General features: G+C 35.3%; 1 pseudogene; it reads right to left on the minus strand.

The window, feature by feature from the left end:
- Positions 1–257: 257 nt before the first annotated feature.
- On the minus strand, positions 258–6750 carry LOC143565624 (receptor-like protein EIX1; annotated as a pseudogene).
- Positions 6751–14695: the final 7945 nt, after the last annotated feature.

Raw genomic sequence — 14695 nt, forward strand, 5'->3', positions numbered from 1 at the left:
ACAAAAGAACTTTTATTTTAAAATTATTCAGCTATTTTAGTGATGGATATGCAACTGAAGATCCATCGCAGAAAAAGGAAAAAAAAACTGAGATTATATGATAATAACTGAAACCAATAGCATCACAGATATATAAACATAAACTGTAAAATCAACAAGAAAATTAAAGGTAAGCATGTCTTCTCTTCTCTCAAGACCAAACTGCAAAAACTTGATCAATAATTTTTATTATTATCTCTGTAGTTAAGGATTTGTTTTTATTATTATCTCATAGCTTACAGTCATGTAAAATATTGTTATTGTGAATAAAGAATATACCTGATCATTAAAAAAACTTCCTCCTTAGCCTATCAAGATTCAACAGAACTAGTACATTTAGCCAACTGTAAACATTTGCAAGACTCTTGAAGTAAGACAACCTCCAAGTCCTGATGATGTACAAGCTACCAACTAGTCCCGTGAATCCTGCAACGAAACCCCACCCCATGCCACTATAAAACCACAACCACAATACTTCATCTTCGTCTTCACCAACATGATTATGTGGTGGATTGTTTCCTTTGCAACTCCTTGATACTGGTGGCCCACATAGTCCGTTGTTCCCTGCATAAATAGAGGGGTCTGCAAGAGTCTGGAGCTGATTTCCCATCGGGATTGCACCAAAAAAGTTGTTGAACGACAGGTCAAGTAGCTTAGAAAGTTTAAGCTAGTCAGCCTTTGAGGAATCAGACCAGACTGTTGGATTTAATGGTCGGTTCGGGTCAAGTCAACGCGGACCGACCCGAATGTGACCTGGTATGAGTTACACCGGGGATAACGAATTATAAACCCACTTAAATGTTAATTGGGCCCGACACAATCAATTAGATGGACCGGATGATGGTTAAAGGCTTTGTTTGGTTAATTGGGCTCAAGCCCAAATTGGTTTAATTTGATTAAACCCTAATAATATTACTATATATAGTATATGATAATATTATTATAACTTAACCTTAAAAACAACAAACCCTAATAACCTCTATCTTATTCAGCTGCCGCCGGCGCCGAATTCTGGCTGCTCGGTTTCCGGCGAGTCTATTCCGGCCACCGCTCACTTGTCACAGCCACCCTTTGGTTCAGCAAACAACACCGCCGCATATAACCGCCGGAAACACTATTTGCCTCAGCCAAATAACCCCAGCTCGTTTTTCCGGTGAGCTGACCAAAATCTGGCGAACCCGCATTTCCGGTCAAATCATTTCCGGTGACTTGTTGCTGCTGTTTGGTTGCCGTCTGTTGTCGTCCACTGCTGTCCATTGCCGTCCGACGCCACTAGCTGCAATCCGACGCCACTAGTCGCTGAGCCGCCGCCGCACTCGGTACTCGTATAAAGTTTCGATAACCGAGGTATATCGAACCTAGCCGCCGACGCCACTAGCCGCTGAGCCGCCGCCGCCGCCGCAATCCGACGCCACTAGCCGCTGAGCTGCAATCCCTTGGTGTCTTCCCGGTTTCGATAACCAAGGTATATCGATAAACCTGTCTATGGTTGTTTATTATTCGTTCATTCGTACCCGTATAAAGTTGTAATCGGATCCGGGTCTTGGGTTTCGGTTTTGGTTCGTTTTACTCGTTAATGTCCGCTGCGTTTTATAGTTCGTTTATATGTTTGTATATTAATATTGATTAATATCTATTAAACGAAATTATTAACAAAAACGGGTTATATATTATTGACCGTTTTCGTTCCGAACCACCGTTGAAACCCAAACACAGACAACATGTTCATTGACAAGTCTAAAGATTCCATTATACTTAGATTTCCAATCGCCATTGGAATGTTTCCTTTGAGTTGGTTTCTTGAAAGATTCAAGTTCTTCAAACCCACAAGGCTCATCAACGCATCTGGAATTTCACCTGTAATGTTGTTGCTAGAGAGATCTAAGGATGTGAGAAACTTTATTGTCTTGGTGTACACCAACTCAATTCCCTTCATGGAAGCCAAAATATTTTCTTTATAGTAATAGATGTAGTAAGTGAAGTTAACATCACTGGTTATCATACCGCTTAAACTACCGAAGCAATGAGGGATTCTCCCAGTTATATTATTATGTGCCAAGTTCAAATGTTGAAGAACATGGGGTTGGCAAAGTTGTAGCGGAATATTTCCTATAAACTTATTTGACTGGAGATTTAAAATCCGAAGGCTTGATAGGTTTCTCCAATCCAGAAAGGGATACTACCCTCTATAAAGTTGTTCCCCATATCCATTGTGACCAACTTTGTCAAATTCTGTAAGGATAGAGGAAGATTACCCTCAAATTTGTTATTGTGCAAGTGTAATGACCTGAGCTCTGTAAGAAACCCCAATGAACTTGGAACAAAACCGCTTATGGTGTTATTTGAAAGATCCAACGCTTCCAAATTAAACAAATTCCCTAAGCACTGCGGAAACCTTCCAGAAAATTGATTATGTGATAAATCCAAAACTTGAATCCCAGGAGCCTTGCATAAGTGTACGGGAATGCTTCCGGTGAAACGATTTTTGGAGAGATTAACGAATGTCAAACTTGGGTTCATTGTTCCTTTTGTTTGAGGAACATGTCCGGACAATAAATTATTTGAGAGATCCAAAATTCTCACATTTGACGGAAATGTAGCTAGTGATCCCTCAAATTTGTTCGAGTTCATGTTTAGGGTCCCGTCCCATGCAGATTTACTACTGTAGAAATGAAGTCGTGGCAATTTGCCACTAATCTGGTTATTGGACAAATCCAAGTGAAGAATATGATAAAATATGTTCTCGAACCACTCTGGTATTGCATCTATAATACTCGAGTTATAAAGATCTAACCTCTGAAGATTTTTCTGTGTTTGAAGCCAATTTGGGAAGTCGGGTCCGATGTTGCAAGAAATTGCAAAAAAATTCTTCAGTTGGAAGGGGGGAATCCATTGAGAACTTAAATTCAGTTCTAATGAATTCAATGACAACTCTAAATGAATTAGATTCTTCAGTTGTACGAGAGATCTAGACGCTTGAGCTTTGAAAGTTGCCCAAGACTCATGGGAATGCTCCCACTCAATTGATTATAATAAAGATTTAGGCCTTCTAGCCTCAAGAGTTGTCCAAGGCATGGGGGAATAGGACCAAAGAACTTGTTTCCGTTAAGGTCCAGACTAACGAGACTGGTCAAGTTACATAACAGATCAGGCATCAAAGTATCAAAGGGATTGAACGAGAGGTTAATGGAAGCAAGATCACTGAACATTCCAACAAAATCAGGAACTTTACCACGAAAGTTGTTATGTTGCAGGTTTAAATGCATGAGGCCAGCAAGGTTTGTTAACCATACAGGAATGATGGAATTGATGTTATTGATGTGATTCAAAGATAGGTCGAGTGAACTAAGAGACGTGAAATTGGCAAATTTAACGGAAGGGAAATTGATATCTGACCTTGCCAGGTTTTGTCACACCCTCAAAATCCACTAACGGAGTTTTACCGTCAGAGGGTGTGAACTAACAGGATCGGAATCATCAGTTATAATCAAACCATAAAAACGTTTAAATGAAAATAAGTGCGGAAGCGTAAAACCATAGAAACAATGTTACGTCACGCAGGACGATTTAAAACCAATGATAACAGTTAAAAGTAAGTTTGCATAGTTAAAAGTTTATCAAGCAATGCATGTTCCTAAACCGCGCGCCCGCCTCGGCTACCTGAGAATAACATACTAGAAGTGTCAACACAAGGTTGGTGAGTTCACAAGTTACATAAAAATAAATCGTTTAGCGTTTGCGTTCAGCGTTTTGCGTTACCGCGTTACAGCGTTACAGCGTTTTGCGTTACAGCGTTTTGCGTTACAGATAGTGTTATGTCAATTATATATCGATAGGTAGCTAGTCTATACAACAAGTATTACTAAGTGTTCGACACCGAAGCTGACTCGTTTATTAAGTGCCTTGTCACCAGGTCCTCCAGACCATGGTACGTGTTAGCCAAAATTACACCCGCTCGACCTCCAGTCGAGTTTAGCGTTGGGTGGGGTTTGTTAAACCCAGTAGTACTACTCAACAGTGACTCGCTATTCAAAATATTAACCGGTTCGATGTGTAGGACTTCAAATATTTCGTTTGCCACTTAGCCTTTACAAGTGATATATAATTTATAACAAAATTTTAAATGCGTTGTGGAGTATGTTATCTCCCCCAAGTGAAAAGCGTTTGAAAACAGTTTAAAGAGGGGAAAGTGAAACTCACTGTTTGAGAAGAATTTCCCAAATTAAATCACCAAGATGCGCGTCACAGAAAAACTCTCTCTAGCGTTCTAAAACAACAAAGAGATTTTTCTAAGTGTCGGAATATTATCGAGTCTCTAGACCCGGCACATAATACCTATGCACATAACATGTTTCGTGTTTCGTTTGTGAATCGTGTGTGACTTTAACAAGTGTTTTTGTGACACATTACATGTGTAAGCAATCATATACGTGTCATGTATTCATAAAGTACATCACTATCAATTATTCCCCGTAAGGGCATTTTGGTCAACAAATAACAATTAACTAGCCATTATTCCCCACGAAGGCAATTTGGTCAAATCATGGCAATCAATTAGCAATTATTCCCCGCAAGGGTATTTTGGTCAAAACATAACAATTATATAGCAAGTATCATGTTTCATGCATTTTTACACAACTCAGCAGCTAGTTTCACCGAGACAGAAATCCTACTAGAAAGATTGTACTATTTCACTGATAATAGCATCTCAATTAATTTACCAAAAATCATTACAGAAGCACATATGTCTTAGGTTTCCGGAACATATTTAATTATATTTTTATTCCACATAGTTTTCTCACAATCATCAAATCATTACAGCAAACTCATAACAGTCAAATTCATGCGCAACAGAATTTTATTTGCAATTCCTGTTAAACGAAAAATCCAATAAATGCAAGACCACTTGGGTTAGGTTCCTAACTCAATAAGTCAACTTCCAGAAGTGGAACCAACCCAATTGGTCTCGTAGTTCATGAGATATAACATTTACAAAACAACCTAACAGCAGGTCTAACAGCTCAGCTTTGCACAACGTTTTTGTAAAATCATAAAAGTTAACTTATACTTGTCCAAAAATTACAAATTTATACTTTATAGAAACTAGACTCAACCTAGTTTACTGTAGTACCAATAATGTCAACCAATTTTCACGTTTACACTTCGTTACAGTCACTTAAACATCATATACACATTCTGTCCAGGAACTGTTTGCATCCAAACTCAATATATTAACAACCTATGAACTATCATGCATTCATATAACACTCTAGACTCCACAAACACCATCCATGCACATCAATTACCCATTACATACATGATTAGGGTTTTTGTTTGAACTCAAATCATAGACACAACAATCAACATGTAACAACATCCAAACTAGTTATCAAATCATCAATTAATCAACAACAATCATATTAACTACATATACATATAGAATCGGCAGCTAGGTTTACAATTAACCCAACAAACATCAAAATCAAGTAATAAGAATGTATAGGATAATCAATTATACCTTCCTAGCACCTAATTCTTCAATCAAAGCTTGAAATTGATGGTGTATTTGTGTGTGTATGTCGACGGCAGCCAAGGGAGCAAAGGGAATGGGGGCTGATCGGTTTTGAGTGGGGAAAGAAAAGAATAGTTAGGGTTTAGTTAATGATGTATTTATAAACATAACATGTTACATTCAAGTCCATCCACTTCTAAGTATTACTTTTCTAGCCTAACTAACTTGTTTACATCTTGAGTTAACGTTTATAATCATGTTATCACATAACACATAAGTCTAACACATAATTATCACATAATTACTGTTTTGACGTTTTTCGTTTATTCATCAATCGTTTGCGTCAACTCGTTTGCGTTTCGGTGCAAATCCCGAAAGACTACACATGTAGTAAGTGTTAAGCGTCATTAAATCCCTAGTTTAAATGTAATGAAGTGTGTGTTATAGATTCAGTGATCTTAAGTTTGATTTGACGGAATTGAGTTAACGGAGTTAACCTGAATTGACGATTGTCACAGGTTTAATGTATGCAAAGAAGGGAGCATGTTAAGCGGATGGAACCAATCAGTCTGTTTACCAATGGTTGTCCCTGATAAATCCAAGTACTTTAATGATGATAGCGATGACAACCATCCCAAATCATTTACGATAGGGGCTGGTAATAATTTAATACTGATTGGCCTATGATAATAATCATAATCTGTGAAACAATTTTTAATATCAAGATATTGTAACCTTGAGAGATTTCCTAGATGATGAGGAACTATTCCGGAAAAACCTGAGAGTGACAAGTTAAGGTATTCCAACCGTTTAAACGATCCTAAGAATTTAGGAATGTTCCCTGTGAAATTGTTTATGCTCAAGTCCAAGTAACGCAAATGCTTCAAATTCTGTAACGAAGGATTTAACTCTCCTTCCAGCCATTTATTGTGATTGGATGTAATAGTTTCCAAAGACACTGATGATCGAAGATCAAGTTTGACAACATGACCATTTCGACTATCACACCCGACTCCATGCCATTCACAACACTCTAATCCGCTCCATGTTGACAAAAGATTATGCGAGTTTGTAAGGGCTTGTTTAAATAGAATAAGGGATTCTCTTTCTGTTTGGATACATGTAACATTTGAAGAAGTGGTAATGATAAATGTTTGAAAGAAGAGGAAGGTTAAAAAGACAAGAAAACTAGGAGTCATTTTGGAGTAGGATAAAAGTTCAGTCTCACAAGCAAGCAGGAGGAGAAGATGAAAAAAAAGTCTCTGTTTTATATTGCAAAAATAGAAAATAAAAATAAAAAGAATAAATCTTGGCAAACATTAGTTTATTACAATACTTGGTGTTTTGCACGTGAGTCCCCAAGGCTTTAACAGCTTACAGTAATTGTAATTCCATGGTGGCTACAAGACTGACTTTTGTTGTCAACGCTTACAAAAGTATACGTAATTGGTCATGTTTTGCACGTGAGCTTACCTATATATTAAAATGCCAAGGTTTAAATTTGAGAGAAATATTTAAATAAGAAGATTGTTTTTCCTAAGAAGGCTAAGAATGAGGGTATTTTAGTTTACCACCTTAATATTGAAAACCCACTTAATTTAATTTCAAAAACCCACTTAATTAAAACCCACTTAAATTTTCACTCATCTCCTACAATCACCACCGCCCACCGCCATCCACCGCCACCACCTTGCCGGAAAAGTCTTCGGAAATTTCGCCGGAAAATAAAACACAATGGAAAAGCACAATGGAAAAAAAAACACAATGGAAAAAACACTACGAAAATAAAACATAATGACAAAACACAATTAACTTACATAATGTAAAAAACACAATGCAAAAAACACTATGAAAAAATAAAACACACTTGTATAACACAATTTTGGTAAAACACACCTTGTAAAAAACCCACGAATTTTTTTTTATTTTTATATTGCAATATGGTACTCATATAAAAGATAAAAAAACACTCGTTATTAAGGTGGATTTTTTTTTTTTTAAAAATATCGTATAAAAAGGTTATGGACATTTTAAAATGATGAGGGAATTTAACATGTGCCTTGCATGTGGAGAGAGAAAGTCAACAAATGTGTTATCCATATTATGCTCTTATCTTTGTTTTACATTTGATGATCTCTAATCTAATCTCAACCATTCAAGTTTAAAATGAATGGATAAGATTATTTCCTGTCCTTCTTACAAAAACTAATCTTCTTATCATAACTCAACCCTTAAATTTGATTAATTATTATTTGATTATTAACTTTTTTTTAGCTTACCTACCGATAGTTATTTTATTTTTATTTTTTCAAAATGGATCATGCAATTTCATTTCAAAAAAAAAATCCAATTACAATAAAGAGGCAGGTAAGCGGACAACAAGTTTAGCCGCCACCCATTTTGAATAGCAAAACCGATTCTACTAAAAACCAAACTATCGTTCTTCGACGTTGATGAGTTACTGTTCACGATCCGCTTACCTCTTTTTAGAAATCGGTACTGCTAAAGAGGCATATAGGAAGGTGTGATGATTGTGTCTATCTTATAGGATGGTGTGATGATTGTGGCTATGTTATAGGCCTTTTAGAAAACACTGTATCCTAAATTTCAAGCAAGATTACATATTGAGGACCATTAAACGCAAAGTACACTTATTAAAAAGAAAAAGGTGGCCACCATGTAACAAACAAAACATAGTCAACGCGTTACTGTTAGTAAAATTTGTATTAACAACCATTTTGTTTAAATCATGTTTTCATTTGCGTTAACATTATGCAATATGTTGAAAAAGAAAATACAAATGATCTAATGTATAATATGTAACAGAAAGAACAAAAATGTGAACATAATTGAAAAGATACAAAGTTAAAGTTGATAACATTTGTCTACCAAACAAACACACATTAAAAACTATGGCTAATTATCTTTAGTTTGATCTTTTTTGGAATGGGTTGGGATATCTTCCGGATGATATTTGTAATGATTACGTGAATCATACCCAGTCTCTCCGCATTTGAACGCCATCGGTGCCTTACCCGCTTGGCTTATGGTTTGCTTGCGTTGGGATTTTTATCCAGTTGTCAATTGAAAAACCATACCTTCAATAAGTTTTAGATATTCTGAAGATGTTGGGTAATACGGGGATGTTTGGGTGAGCTTTTAAAACTTGTTTATTTGCTTACTGGTTTGTTAAAAAGTAAAAAAATATTTGACAAAGCTTTTCAAAAAACCTTAAATTGTAAGTTTTCAAAAGTGGTTTTTGCTTTTCAAAAAACAAATAAGCAATTTTAAAAGCTCATCCAAACATCCTCTAAAACTTGTTATGGGTGAGCTTCAAAAACTTGTTTACTTGCTTACTGAACGTGCTTGACAAAACTCCTCAAAAAGCTTCAAATTGTAGCTTTTCAAAAGTGGGTTATGCTTTTCAAAAAGCAAATAAGCAATTTTTAAAGCTCACCCAAACACCCTCTAAGTCCTTTCCCTAAATTTGGTGAAATGCGTTCGATCCCCACTTGTTTGTATGAAGGAGGATTTGTAATAATACCTTAAAATACAATTATATGGGTTGGGTAAGTTTAAAATACAAAGTACAATAAAAATGAGAAGAGTGAGAATGAATCTAGTTCATTGATCTTTGAATGGTGGAGATTAATTTTAAAAATAAAAATTAATGAGAAAGGCAATAAGGTAATAACCCACTTATGATTACATTCTCTTTCCACATGGAATGCACATGTAAGGCCCCGAACCCGGTAGCCCTACTTTAGCGTCGGATTTACTCATAAACACAGTTCTTACAAATCAGAGTTCATTAAAACTTTCGCGGAATATAAAAACTTTCATAAAATGTTACAGCGATCCAAAACTTGCCTTAATTAAACATTCTTGTCTTTCAAAGTAAACGTCAATTACATTAAAACATCTTGAGTCTTCAGATGTCAGTCTTCTATTCGCCCACCATGTGCCCGCTCAAGCTAGCTGTCTCATTCTTCTCACCTGCGTGCATACTAAAAGTCAGCTACGCTGAGTGAGTTCTAGTTAATCAAGCAACTTATCATACAACCACTACATGCATCATATACGTATCCGAAGACACGTAGTCCACTATCTAACCTGCTTACCTTACCACTTAGCCTCTTATTTACACCTACCACCTTACCACTTTGCCACTTTAATAACGTATAACGTTATGCCACTTTGCCACTTTAATAACGTATAACGTTGTGCCACTTTGCCACTTTAATAACGTAAAACGTTATGCCACTTTGCCACTTTAATAACGAAGGCACGTATAGGCTTACCCTACCACGTACTATCGTTATGCCACTAACACTCTTACTAGACTCTTGCCACTTCTAACACGCTCTACCTCTACTTGTCTACAACACGCTTCATATCATTTACATAATAATCAAGTCACATCAACAATCATACACACATAATAACGATGGCACGTACAGGCTTCTCCCTATCACGCGCTCACGTTATGCCACTAACACCCTTACTAGACTCTTGCCACTTCTAACACACTCTACCTCCACCTGCCTATATCACACTTCATATCAGTTCAGTATTTACGTAATAAACAAGTCACATCATAACATTCATACACACTATCAACCACTTGGAATTTACTATCCTTGGCGATACGTGCAATATCCGAAGATCGTTCACGTACCGACAAGCATTATAAAATATACACCTTGTATAACATCTATAGCATACACTTACCACTTAAGGTAAGTGTATTCACACTTCACATCGAGTATGCACACAGCCCCGAAAACATAACAAGGAAATGGGGCTAGAAACTCACCTGAACTCTGCTTCTTCCTCCGATAGTTGTAAATCCCTTCTTTAACTGAGCTCGGCTGACTGCATTAGTTACACGTATCAATACTCGCCTGATCTAATCTGGTGGCCTAGTATTAGCTTACTTTTACTTATCGCTTTTAATCTATTTTCTAATCGAACTTGACTTTAGGCGAAGTTAAACCTTAGGCGAACTTAGCTTTAGGCGAAGTTGTCATCAGGCGAACTTAGCTTTAGGCGAAGTTGTCATCGGGCGAACTTAGCTTCGCAGGCGAAGTTCATCAGGCGAACTTAGCTTGCAGGCGAAGTTCATCAGCTGCAGGTACTGTTCGCTCTTAAATCCTTCGTTTCTTAACCAAATAACTCGATTTAGGTATCCACGGAATCGTCTGACCAGCGCCTACAAACCCCAACCATCAAATCGACCTAACATCGATGTTTAAAGGGTGCGATTTAGGTATATAGGTTACGGGTTCTTTTTATCAATCGATTAACCCATCAAATCATAACCATTTTCAGTAAGTTTAGCTTTGTTGGATTCGTTTTTACCATACAAACACAGATCTATCATTTCTATACTAATCCAAACCTAAATGAACAAGTTCTCGATATAAACGTACCGTAAATGAGTCGAACTACGAACACGAGCTGGTCTTGTTGCTTTGGTTCGTCACGACGATCTAGCACCAACAAGCTCGGGTCCTCGCCTTTGGATCTTGATTCGGGTCGTGTGCGCTTTGGGTGTGTGTAGAGATATAGATAAATGGATGGAATGGAAAGGATTGGGGTTTAAGGGGGTATTTATACTCTCTTAAGCCCATGGACCGAAGGCCCATATTTCCTTTTGGTCCATATCTAATCCCATCTAATTATCCTACTAAGTCTTCATATTTAGCTATTATTATCGTTCCACTAACTCGTTTATTTTACCCGACAAAATAATATATTAAATATTACTTTAGAAATTTCGGGATGTTACATGTCAATTCCTCATCATTTTAAAACATCCATAACTTTTTCATGCGACATTTAAAAAAAAATATTTATCACACCCCAACCTAAGGCGGAAATGTCGGGGCGTGAGCTTTGGTTCACAGCTCACGAGGTACTATTATTCAATTTAAATGTGACAACATCTAATCAATTAATTTAAAATACAAGTACAACAATTCAAGGAAATTACAAAACAAAATCAAATAATCTAGTATAAGTTTTCATCTTAAAGGTTATCTCTACGTGATCTTCATCTTGACAAACAATCCAATTGATAACTTGCAAATACATAAAAATATATATTTTTGTCAATAACACATGTTGAGTGAGTAGATCACTGGGTTTAGAATACAATATAATAATATATAAATAAAGAGCAAAATTGTTATCTGTTAGTATAACCAATCAAACCATTGAGTCAGTGTCGATAAAACCATTGTCATGCGAATCAGACGTTGGCTACTACAGCATGAAATGATAAATGAGGGTGTCGGTGAAACCATTGCCATGCGAGTCTGGCTTTGGCCACTATGACAGTCGTATGATCATACTATAATGTGATTATGATGGACCTCTCCAAATGCGATAAAATAAATAACTAAACATGTATCATATAAGCATTTAATGGATACACACACAAAGATCATAGGGGAGTAATTACTCATCTTGATGATTAAACGAGTAAACCGTGAGATAAAATAAACGATCAGGGTTATCGCGACAAGTATTATGATCCAAAAAGACCTAAGGCATATACAAAATAAAATAGAGTAAAAACCGAGAACATATATGCTGGAATCAATCCAAACGGGTGTATAGAACTCCAGTTATAATATTTTTAATAAATAAGAGAGCTGGTAAACATAAAATCTTAAAGTAAACATAAAAGTCTTCTGATTCGAAAGCTAATTCCAATGAGAAGTTAGAGAAATCAAATAGTCAAATAGTTTGACTATTATGCCCTAAAACGGGCCGAAGAGCAATTGACCGACAAAACCCCATAAATCAGTAAAATTAATTGATGGCTTTTGCTTGTTAGACAAAAATAAACATTTTTTATACAGACAACTTACCCGAAAAGATTACTACACAATGAGAAACATGAGTCAAAGGGTCTTGAAGCTTAAAAGTCAAACCATACAATGAAGATTCTTCGATAAAACACCATGAACCATTATGAATAAACGGGCTCGAATAGGAAACGATATAATCAATAAATGATAAAATCATGTATAATAACATAGAGATTTCGAATTTAACAACAAGAAAACGAGTTTGGACCCGTTATAACATTATATGACTTATCTTGGGGATTAAGTTTCAAGATTTGCAAAAAAATAGTCCATGTACTTTTACAAATGCAATTTCTAGACGTTTTAAGCGATTTTAAGGGTTTTTAAGAGTTGGTTGACGACTTTGAAAGCTATGAGAGTGTAAACTAAGTTAAACCAAATTAAATACCAATAAATACAAGTTTTTAATAATACAAAATATCCGAATTACAATCCCGAGTCGGGTAAAAGAATACGAATACAAATACAAAAAATCTGAAATATTACAAAATTCACTATAATAATAAACGTTTTTTTATCTTTATTATTAATATCATAATTTTATATAAAAATAGAAAAATATTTTGTGTGTTTTTTTATATTGTGTTATTTGGTTGTTCATTGTGTTTTTCAATTAGGTTTTTTTATGCATTGTGTTTTTTAATTGAATTTTTCTATGCATTGTGTTATAAATTTTAGTCATTGTGTTTCTTAATTGATAATCATATTAAAGATAAAATTTAAAACAAAAATTACATCATTGTGTATTTTTGTTCATCCTTGTGTCTTTGTGCCTAGCATTTGTGTTTCTACTTATCATTTCGTAATGCATTCATTGTCTTTTGTTCGGAATTGACATGTGGCATTCACTTAAATTGAAAAAAATAGTAGTATTTCATTGTGTATTACGTTCAAGTCATTGTGTAATATGTAGTTTCCATTGTTTTTACGTTTCAGGTCATTGTGTTATATGTATTTACCATTGTGTCTTACGTTTCATGTCATTGTGTTATATGTATTCATCATTGTGTTTTATGTTTTAGATTATTGTGTAACATGTATTCATCATTGTGTTTTATGTATTAAATAATTTGTTTGTATTTTTCATTATATTTACATATTATTATTACACAACGGTGTTATTACTATTTTAAAACAAAAAACTCAATGATGAGTTGAAAACACAATGACGAAAAAATACAATGTCAAACAGAAAGACACAATGACGAAAAAAGACACAATGATAAAAAAGAAGACACCCTGACTTAATTTTTGTTTTGATTTTTATATAACAAAATTATACTCATATTAAAGATAAAAAACGTTTGTTATTATGGTGGGTTTTTTAAATATAATATGAAAAAGTTATAGAGGTTTTAAAATGATGGGAGAATTAACATGTGATTTGCATGTGAATTGAGAAAAATGTGTACGATTACTTTTATTTCATTTTTCCTTTAGTCTCTACTTAACATATGTCAATTAATTATGCCTCCTCACACTTCTCATTTTTGTTGGACTTTGTAGAATAACTCAAACCCTATTATACAATGATTCTAATTCTATTAGCATAGATTGTAACAGTTGTTTTGTTGTGCATTAGTAACTTGTATGGTACAATCGGTACATGCTCAGTTTGGGAGTGTGCGCAAAGGATCCACTGGAGCCTTAACATTGCTGAGCAAAGGCGGTTTTCATAGATCTCTCTTTTGTTAATGTTCATCTTAATTTTTTTAATTCTTTTTTACATAAGTTAGAATCTTCACTAAATTTGACACAAGTTCAATGGCTTAGAACTGATCATGGCAAAATATGTTAGGTGGGTTATGTAACGGGTCAAAATAGGTAAATTATTATGTGCAAGTCAAAACAGATTGGGTCGGGCTGGTCCGACCTGCTCATACCTTATTGGCCGGTCTTGATTGATTTGACCAACATACATATACTGACAACTTATTTTACAAACAAGTTGACATCGCCACATTCATGGTGTTAATTTATTTAACACATCAGTGATAATAGATTAATAGGTAGTTTATTAGACAAACCCATAAAAGGTAACAACAATAAGCCATTATTCTTGAATTTGTAAACACGGCAATGCACTTGTACAAGAGTTTTATTTGTCACTCCTTATTTTGACAATTACACGAACTTGTGTTTGGGAGCATACCTCATTCAAAAGCATTCCTCCTTAGGCGAGCAAGATTCACTAGAATTGATACCATTAGCCAACCATAAACTTTTTCTAGAGCCTTAAAGTATGCCACCCTCCAGCACCGGACGA

This window comes from Bidens hawaiensis, unplaced genomic scaffold (genome assembly GCF_021521415.1).
Source record: "Bidens hawaiensis isolate Kalapana, Puna unplaced genomic scaffold, B.hawaiensis_p1.1 tig00022500_1, whole genome shotgun sequence".
Taxonomy (NCBI): Eukaryota; Viridiplantae; Streptophyta; class Magnoliopsida; order Asterales; family Asteraceae; genus Bidens; species Bidens hawaiensis.